The sequence below is a fragment of the Hevea brasiliensis genome, chromosome 5 (genome assembly GCF_030052815.1).
Source record: "Hevea brasiliensis isolate MT/VB/25A 57/8 chromosome 5, ASM3005281v1, whole genome shotgun sequence".
Lineage (NCBI taxonomy): Eukaryota > Viridiplantae > Streptophyta > Magnoliopsida > Malpighiales > Euphorbiaceae > Hevea > Hevea brasiliensis.
In genome coordinates, this window is record NC_079497.1 from 91,846,674 (window position 1) to 91,857,904 (window position 11,231).

The window sequence follows — 11,231 nt, forward strand, 5'->3', positions numbered from 1 at the left end:
GTGAGGCTTACAGCCAAAGCATAATTTATTGTAACGATCGGGCTCCAACCACTAGAGGAATTGTCCGCTTTGGCCATAAGCCTAACGATTTTGTCCCATAGGTGGAATGGAGAACTTCCTAGGAGGTCACCCATCCTAGGATTTCTCTCAAGCGAGCACGCTTAACCTTGGAGTTCTTCCAACACTCCAGGCTATTCTACTAAAAGGCGCCTCTAGTAATTAGTTCCCCCATTTTATATATCATTACTTTTTGAACCCAAGACCATCTCCGTGCTTTGCTGATGTGGGATTTGCCTAAGGTACCTTTCTCCCCCTCTTTCGGGACTCAGCGTCCTCGCTGAGGTTTGCCCCACCATCGCCCAAGAGGACACGCAAGTGGCTCTGATACCAATTGTAATGATCGGCCTCCAACCACTAGAGGAATTGTCCGCTTTGGCCATAAGCCTCACAGTTTTATCCCATAGGTGGAATGGAGAACTTTCCAGGAGGTCACCCATCTTGGGATTTCTCTCAAGCGAGCACGCTTAATCCTGGAGTTCTTCCAACACTCCAGGCCATTTCACCAAAAGGCGCCTCTAGTGATTAGTTCCCCCATTTTATATATCATTACTTTTTGAACCCAAGACCATCTCCATGCTTTGCCGATGTGGGATTTGCCTAAGGGACCTTTCTCCCCCCCTTTCTCCCCTGGAGATGCAGGGGAGAAAGGGGGGGAGAAAGGTCCCTTAGGCAAATCCCACATCGGCAAAGCACGGAGATGGTCTGGAGATGCAGGGGAGAAAGGGGGGGAGAAAGGTCCCTTAGGCAAATCCCACATCGGCAAAGCACGGAGATGGTCTTGGGTTCAACAAGTAATGATATATAAAATGGGGAAACTAATCACTAGAGGCGCCTTTTAGTGGAATGGCCTGGAGTGTTGGAAGAACTCCAGGATTAAGCGTGCTCGCTTGAGAGAAATCCCAGGATGGGTGACCTCCTAGGAAGTTCTCTATTCGACCTATGGGACAAAACTGTGAGGCTTATGGCAAAAGCGGACAATTCCTCTAGTGGTTGGAGCCCGATCGTTACAATTGGTATCAGAGCCGCTTGCGTGTCCTCTTGGGCGATGGTGGGGCAAACCTCAGCGAGGACGCTGAGTCCCGAAAGAGGGGGAGAAAGATCCCTTAGGCAAATCCCACATCGGCAAAGCATGAAGATGGTCTTGGGTTCAAAAAGTAATGATATATAAAATGGGAGAACTAATTACTAGAGGTGCCTTTTGGTGGAATGGCCTGGAGAGTTGGAAGAACTCCAGGGTTAAGCATGCTCGCTTAAGAGAAATCCTAGGATGGGTGACCTCCTGGGAAGTTCTCCATTCCACTTATGGGACAAAACCGTGAGGCTTACAGTCAAAGCAAACAATTCCTCTAGTGGTTGGAGCCCGATCGTTACAATTGGTATCAAAGCAGCTCGTATCTCCTCTTGAGCGATGGTCGGGCAAACCTCAGCGAGGATGTTGAGTCCCGAAAGGAGGGGGAGAAAGGTCCCTTAGGCAAATCCCACATCGGCAAAGCACGAAGATGGTCTTAGGTTCAAAAAGTAATGATATATAATATGGGAGAACTAATCACTAGAGGCGCCTTTTGGTGGAATGGCCCGGAGAGTTGGAAGAACTCCAGGGTTAAGCGTGCTCGCTTGAGAGAAATCCCGGGATGGGTGACCTCCTAGGAAGTTCTCCATTCCACCTATGGGACAAAACCGTGAGGCTTATGGCCAAAGCGGACAATTTCTCTAGTGGTTGGAGCCCGATCGTTACAGAGATCCCCTCTCACCTTATCTCTTTGTGCTATGTATGGAGAGATTTGCTCATGGGATTTCTGCAACTGTTTCTAAACGGGCTTGGAGTCCCATTTGTCTTAGTAGGGGTGGTCCAAAGCTGACTCATCTATTCTTTGCTGATGATTTAATCCTCTTTGCTATCGCTGTTCATGATCAAGCTAATATTATCAATGGAGTTTTGAAAGATTTCTGTGATGCTTCAGGTCAAAAAGTGAGTACTTCTAAGACTCATATAATTTTTTCTAGTAATGTATGTGGCAGAGATAGAAGAGCTTTAAGTTCCTCTTTGGGATTTAAGGAAGATAATAATCTTGGGAGATATTTAGGGGTACCTTTATTGCATTTTAAGGTTACTATCTCAATTTATTGGTATATTGTTGAGAAAGTGAGGAAGAAGTTGTTAAATTGGAATTCTAGCCGACTCTCTTTTGCGGGTAGAGTTACTCTTACCCAATCTATTCTCCTTTCTATTCCCATTTACACTATGCAAACCGCAAAGCTTCCTAAAAAAATTTGTAATGAAGTGGATAAGATTTGTAGACTATTCATTAGAGGCTCCAAGAATGGGAATCGAAAATTAGCCTTAGTTCCACAGCATCATATTCAACTTCCTAAGGAAGATGGTGGCCTTGGTTTCAGGGATCTCTCTACTTTAAACAATGCTTTCCTCATGAAGATGGGTTTGAACATGCTTGTGAATAAAGATGCTCTTTGTGTTCGAGTGTTGAAAGCTAAATATAAAGTTGAGGAGGATAGAGGACCCCTTAGTCTTAATTGTCAGGTAGGTTCTAATTTATGGTGTGGTATTTGTAGTGTTTGGAACATGATCATAAAAGGTGCAGCTAGGTCAGTTGGTAATGGTAATAAGGTCAGGTTTTGGCTAAACTCTTGGCTACCTGAGGGAATCATCCTCTGTAATGTTGCCACTTTAGATATCCCTCTATCTCTTTTAATGAATTCTCTGTCTTCTTTGTTAAAGACAATGGTGAATGGGACTGGGATAGGTTCAAGCATTTGTTACCCTCATCTATTTTGCTTATCATTTCTGCCATGCATCCCCCGTCAGCTACTTTAGGAGAAGACATAATTTTCTGGGAAAGATCCAGTTCAGGGTTTTTTTCTATCAAGTCTGCTTATTCTCTGTTGCTTAATAGATGTGATAGAGTGAGTAATCACATGTGGAATCTAGTGTGGAGTTGGCCTGGACCCCAAAGGGTGAGATCTTTTCTTTGGTTGGCTCTGCATAATAGGTTACTTACTAATCAGGAAAGAGCTCGACGACATCTTTGTAGTGTGGATACTTGTGACATCTGTTTGGGCCATGCAGAAACTGTGCTCCATGTTCTTAGAGACTGCACCATTGCCAGGAGAGTCTGGTCAGTTTTTCTTCCTTTGGACAAAAGGACTTCTTTCTTTGCCTATCATCGGTCCTTGCAGGGTTGGCTTCAGGTTAATCTTAAACCTAGTAATGGTTTGGTTAATAATCTTCTATGGCATTTTTTATTTGGTTTCATCTGCTGGTATCTTTGGGGAAGAAGAAATGCAATTTTATTTGGCTCAGTGGACATTAATCTTGACTCTCTTCAATATGCTATCAACTCTCAAGCTTTGGAGTATTTTAATGCTACTAGATTGATTCCCATGGAAGGATATTTACATGCTGATAGGGTTAAACATGATATCTGTTGGGTTTGTCCACCAAAGGGTCATGTGAATATCAATACAAATGGCTCTTTACGAAGCTCAGATAATTATGCTTTTGGAGGGGGGCTCTGTAGGGATGCTACTGGGAATTGGCTCTTTGGTTTTACAGCTTCATATGGCATCTCCTTTATTCTTGGAGTTGAGTTATGGTCTATGTATGAGGGGCTAAGATTGGCTTATGATAGAGGCTATAGGAAAGTTATTTTGGAATGTGATAACTTGACTGCGGTTAGTACTGTTTTGGGTGTCTCGAATAATCAATGCATTTTACGTTGTCTTGTGGACTCCATTCGCAGTCTTCTTTTTAAGGATTGAAATGTTCAAATTCGTCACATTTATAGGGAAGCAAATTTCAGCGCTTATTGGTTAGCTTCTATGGCTTACTCTTTGCCTCTTGGTCGGCACTTCTTAGAAGAATCTCTTGTTAGTATCCTGTCATGGTTGTTTTATGATATTGTAAGAGTTTCCTACAACCGTTCTGTTGTTGCTTAGCCTTTTGGCTTTTCTCATTCTCACCAAAGAGAAAATATATTTTATAGAGTAATATTAATATTATTAAAAAAGGGAATTAAATAAAAAATGCTATGTCACAACACCACAGAGAACATCATGCGGTAATATCATAAAAAACAATGTCACATGTCAACTCATTATAATATTTTTTCTGTTTTATATATATATATATATTTCATCTTTAAATTTAAATTTCATTAATAAATTAATCATTACATTTAATGTTTTTCAATTAAAATAATTTAATCTCTAAAATATATTTTATATAATATAATTATTTAAATAACTTAAATATAAAAATTAGTATTAATAGAATAAAATTTTATATATAAATTATATAACCATTTTAATAAGGGAATTAAAATTTGAGGGCGAAATCGTTATCTAAAAACAAATAAAAGATTAACCTCTAAATTTTGTTATATATCAGGGATTAAAATTGTAATTTATCAGATATCATATTATTATTTAGGGAATTTTTAAGTTAAAATTTCTTATCTCCCTTGATGATTATGTGACGTAAAATATTATTATATTTAATAAATTTAAATTTATTTGATAACTATTATATTTATTATATAATAATTGACATTTAGATGAATAATTATTGTACTTATTATTTTGATAATTTACCTGTAAAATGGAATTAGAGATTAATTAATTAATGAATGATTCTTTGATTATATTTATTAAAAAATATTTTTAATAGTAAAATAATAAGTAATATTTCCAGAAAATGAAAATTCACAATTATAAAGTTAAATTATATCAAGAATTTATTATTTTATGAATTATTTTCTACTTAATTATTGCTGCATATTAAAATTTATATGCATTATTATTTTTTTAGTAAATAATTTATTATTATATAAAATATTTTTTTTTTAATTTGAGTAAAATAAATTTTTTTACCCTTTAATTTAATTTTCTAGCTACGCTCCTATCCATCCTAATAATTTATACTTGATAATGGTAATCCAATCAATAATTAACCAATTGATTGATTATTAATAGTGAGGGACAAAATGATGAAGATATGCATGTCATTATTGAAGGTTGCTATCTTGATTAGTATGCTTAAATCATAAATTCAATGATTTACATGTAATTATCATAATAATGCAATCTGTTTTCAGTGTATGTGACAGAGAATAGTCACAGAATCATCAAGTGAAACATCACATAATCATCAAGTGAGACAAGAAATTCTAACTTAAAAATTCCCTAAATAATAATAGATATCTGATAAATTACAATTTTAATCCTTGATATATAACAAAATTTAGAGGTTAATCTTTTATTTGTTTTTAGATAAGCCCTCAAATTTTAATTCCCTTATTAAAATAGTTAAATAATTTATATATAAAATTTTATTTTATTAACAAAATAATTTTATATTTAAGTTATTTAAATAATTATATTATATAAAATATATTTTTAAAATTAAATTATTTTAAATTGAAAAACATTAGATGATAATAACTAATTTATTAATGAAATTTAAATTTAAAGATGAAATATATCTATCTATGTATATATATACATATATAAAGCAAAAAAATATTTCAATGAATTGATATGGCGTTTTCTATTTAATTTTCTTTTTTAATAATATTAATATTACTCTATAAAATAATATGAATAATAAGAAAAACATAAAAGAGTAAAAAAGAAAAAAAATAAAAACAAAATTATATGTACGCCCTAACAAATATACATTTTTTTAATAAAATAAAGAATATTTAGATATATTATATTTCTTTAATATATTAAAACGACATAAATAATGTGATATTTTAAAATGATGACAATGACTATATAATTTAATCATCCATAAACAATACTATAGCTTTAATAAATAAATATATATTTTTTTGTGTATATATATATATATATAGTTTTTATGAAATTATATATTTTATATCATTGCAAAGTGACGATTATTTTTATGAAAAATTATTTTTTTAAAAATATATTAAATTAATAGAAAAATAGTTACACTTTAAACAAATATTCAAATATAGCATTTTTAAAAAAATATATAATAAAATATTATTTTAGTTCATAATAATGTTATATATTTTTATTATTATTAAAATTAAGTAATTCAATTCATTATTATTAATTTTAGATTATATTTATTATAAAATTTTTAAAAATATTATATTTATATAAAATAAAATTATTTTTTATTGATCTATTATATTTTTGGTAAAATTATTATTTAAAAAAATAAATAACACTTTACATATATTTATAAGATAAAATATAAAAATTTCATAATGTTTAAATTATTTTCAAATTTAATAAAATAGTTTTTTTATATTTTAAACAAAAATCATAGAAATTATTAATTTATATATAAAAAAATTAAATAAAATATTTTAATTGATTATCCCTTCCAAGGCATGAGCGTTCCACTTATACTGTTATATATATATATATATATATATATAATTGTATCACAAGAGGGTGTTAGCTTAACTCTATAAGAATGCTTCAAAAATTGCCACGGTCTTTTTTTTTTAATAATAATAATAATTTAAAATTTCCTTTAAAGCTTCTTTTAAATATTTTAAAATTTTTAAATTTATAATTTTAAGTATTGTAAAACTCTATTCATCATATTATATATATTTATAAATAATAGTATTTTTTTTAATTTAAATTTTTAGTTATATTAGAAAAAGTGAACTCCTTTTTAAAACATGTATATATATATACTAGAAAATTATAAATAAAATTTAAATATCTATTTTCTTAAAAATATTTCATATATTTAAAGTTTCAAAATTTAGGTAAATTATACTAATTATCCCAATCTTATAAATAGCTTCACTGTAAAAGATGCTCTATTTTTTTATGATTAAATTAATTTATAATTATTAATAATAAAAAATAATCTAAAAACCTGCTAGTTAAAAGTATTTTTTATTAAATAAAGTTAAAATTAAGATATTTTATTTTAACAATTTAATATTAAATAACTAAAATAAAATAATCACTTAAATTAATAAATGTTAAGATAATTTACTCAAGAATTGTAATATTAATTAAATTTATAAATATTAAGATAATTTACTCAAAAATTGTAATATTAATACTTTAAAAACATCACGTTAAATATGTGTTTTTATATTTTATTTATCTTTTTATCAGTATATATCAATTAATTTAAAAATATTATAAAATATAATTTATTAATTATTTTATTTTAAAATTTTTATTAGATATAAAATTTTATTAATTGCTATAAAATAACAAAAATCGTGGCCAATTTGATTTGCGGAGGATTTGATTATAATTTATTATATAATATAAAAAAAAAATAAAAATAAAAAGTTTAAGAAGAAATGCAGAGGAGGTATCTGCATCTTGTAATTATTAGAAGCTTTGCAGGAAGTCTTATTGTTTTATGTTACGTCCAGAAAAGAATGGGACCCATGTTACGGTTAGACCTGCTCCACTGGACCACCACCACATCCACTATGCATATATCCAACGGCTAGATTTGTATTAGCTTTTGATCTAGGGGTTCAAAATTAGATGCTCTGCTACCAAACAGCATCTGGAATTTATCGTTTCAGTGATCGCATGTGCCACACTCATCCTTCCCATCCCAACAAAGCCCAGTGCCTGCGAAGCGAAGTATATATATTCCAAAAGATGGAAATACTTCATTAAGCCACACCGTGGGCAATCTGTAACATTATCGTTAGTTGGATGGAAGGAAAATAAAAGGGAAATGGAAATTTTCTATTTTTTTTTCATTACTTTCCTTTCTTCGATCCAAACAACAAACATCAATGGTAAGGAAGGGCTACATCTAAAATTTATATCATGCAGAAACTTGGCTACTAAACAATGAGCAGCTTCATTCCCTTCTCTGTTAACAAAATTAAAGGAAATGTCATGAACTGAATTAGCTAAAAAAGAGATATTAAAGATGATCCCTTGGATCGACAAAGGGTAAGCTTCCATTGATAGCATTTATAACAGTGGATGAGTCCCCTTCAATCCACTATTAGGAAAGTGGATTGTGGAGACTTTTTTATATTATTTTTCTATTGTTTATTAGGAGGTTAAATGACTATTAATTTATTTTTCATATAAATCCATATTAAATTCATTGGGATATTCAAAGGATTTTTTATTGTGATTTTAATAAAAAGTATGGCTGCGGAAAAATTCAACTCATATAAAATTAGTTTAATAATTATTAAATTAAATATTTATATATAAATTTATATATTTATTATATTTTTTAATTAATTTTATATAAATTTTAATATAAATATTTTATGTAACGGTTATTAAAATTAATTTTATATAAGATTGGGCTTGTATTAAATATGAAATTTAATAAACTAATGATTTTTTAAATCAGTGCAATATTACACTGGTTAAGATTTATTAAATATATTTACTTATGATAATTAATTTTTTAATTAATGATGTTAAATTTATTTTTGAAATTATGAAATATTAAATTTAAATTTTAAATAAAATTAAATTGAAAAAAAATTTCACTCATTAATTAAGTATATTGATTTTATATTATTAATAAAATGAAAATAAAAGAAGGAAAATCAGAAGCCAATGAAGAAGAATATGATAGGTGAAGGGACAAAATACAAGTAACATGGTGTGGGTGGCAAAGAATGCTTATCGTACAGGGTAGAAAAGAGGGGGAATGGGACAACCGCACATGCGACCACACCACGTGACAAGCTAGGCCTCATTATCTCTAACCAATTGCTGGGGACCACCCCTGTTTGATATCCCTTTTTTTTCATTCATATGCCCGTCATTGTCATGCACTCATGGCTGGGACCATCCCACACGCGCCCATACGAGCGTTGCATTAGACTTGTCGTTTTTATAGCTTGTAGGTTGTAACTTTAACTTCCAACCTAAATATCTGGCCACGGACCCATTTCGGTTCCTGGCCAGAGAAGAGATCTGCGCGATTTTGATTCCGTTTAAAAGCGGTTTCAATTTCATTTTCGATGATTGAAATTAATTTTTTATTTTAAAATTAAACTGTCGGATCAACTGCTCAATTTAGGTTTAGAAAGGAATGAGGGAATCTTTACTTTCAATTTCACTTTAAATATGAAAATATGTATATTGAGTTTATATAAAAATAAAAATTTTATTAAAATTATTATAATTTTATTAACGATTCATTTTTATTATTAAATTAAGTGGGCATGTGTTTCTTATCTATTTACAGGAAAAAAATTTATATTTTTGTAAGTTTTATTTGACAAAAAGTATATTTTGTGGTATAAAAAGTGAGAAATAAAAAATTGATATTTTGTCAAATAAGAAAAATTAGTATTATAAAATTATAAAACTAAATATTATTTTTTATAAAAAAAATAAAACATTTTAACTTGCAAATTTACTTAATAATTTAAATAATTCAAGTTATTGAAATAACAAACATTTGAATTCCATTTGCATTGTTACATAGTTGTGCGGAAATGGAGATTTATAGCGACAATCAGGGAGAAAGCCAGAAAATTAAGTCAATTGATTAAAAAAATATTATTTTATTTACTATATACAGTAATAAACTATCAACTAAAAGAAAAACAATATAATAATGCATACAAAATTTTAATATGTAACTATAATTGACTATGAAAAATAATTTCTTAAAGCAATAAATTTTCACAATAATCTTAAATTTATAATTACATTTAACAAGTTTTTTTTTTAATTTTTTAAAAGTGTTCTATGATATATATATATATATATATATATATATATATATATATATATATATATATATATATATATATATATATATATAAAATCAAAGAATCATTTTATAACTGGTTTCCCATTTGATTTTATTAACGAGTCTTTATAATTTTTATTGCAGAAAATGTCCTTTCAATAGAATAATAGAATATGAATTATAAAATAAAAATAAAATTTAACTTATAAAATTAAATTTATTTAATATAGTTTTGTTAACATAAAAATGAAAAAGAAAAAGAATGAAAGATAATGCATGTCGAATACTCTAATTAAAAATACTCTACTTAAACTACTTATATATAGGGTAAGTAGATGTCAATCCCACAGGAAATTAGTAAGTGCAAATAAGAAAATAGATGCTAGAGATACAAATAAACAAAAGGAACTTAATAAACACTTAATCTATCAAACTAAATATGCAAAGTAAAATAAAAGAGGGGGGGGGGGGGGTGTTATGATTTGTATTCGCTAAACTACTAAAGCTAAATAAGAATGCTAGAATATAAATTAAGGCTAATGACACTTATGAAAACTCAACACAACCAGATTGCAACAAAATTAGTAGAGATGACATATTCACCATGTAACATATATCAATTATTGACTAAAGATGTCACACCTTACCCCTCTGTAAAGTATAAACATGATCCCGTAGAATACCTAATGAACTACCGAACTTCACATGCCGATAACTCATTAAGTATCCTACAAGGGATTTTAAAACTATTTTCTTGCTTTTTGGAAATGGTGAGCATTTTAGTAGGAATTAAAAATATTTAATTGAAGTTTCAAAACTAGTAAAAATTTTTGTCCATTTTCATTTTTCCACTATTTAGTAAAAATTTTAGCAGAATGCTGTTTGTATTTTAAGAAAACAGTTATTTAAAAACTTATAAAAAGCACTTCCAATATTTATTTTCACAACTCTCAACCACCAAAATAACTTAGTTCATCATAATGCAATTCAAGTCCACAATTCAATCAAAATTTGTCATTTCAAAATATCTCATCAATTGATTCACATTGCATTTAATATTTAATTTACAAATACATAACTTAATTTACAAAAAGAAAATCCAAATTACTATATTACAATTTACTATACAACTGCTCAACTTTACATTAATACATATGACATTACAATATTTATATCAAAATAACTACAAGGGTATAAATAAATACCCGCACCAAAAAGATCAATGTAGTCCTTTATCTCAATAGCAGCTCACTCTGCTGCTTTCTCCTTGTCCTTAACTGTAACAGCAAAATAAGCTATCGCTGAGTATAAAAATACTCAGTGGTGCACAATAAAAATTAGAAATGCAGTACATAAAACATTAATTGATAAATCACAATTTAAATATTTCACAAGTTATCAAAACTCATTATAGCACAATTTTGATCAAATAATTTAATAAACATAG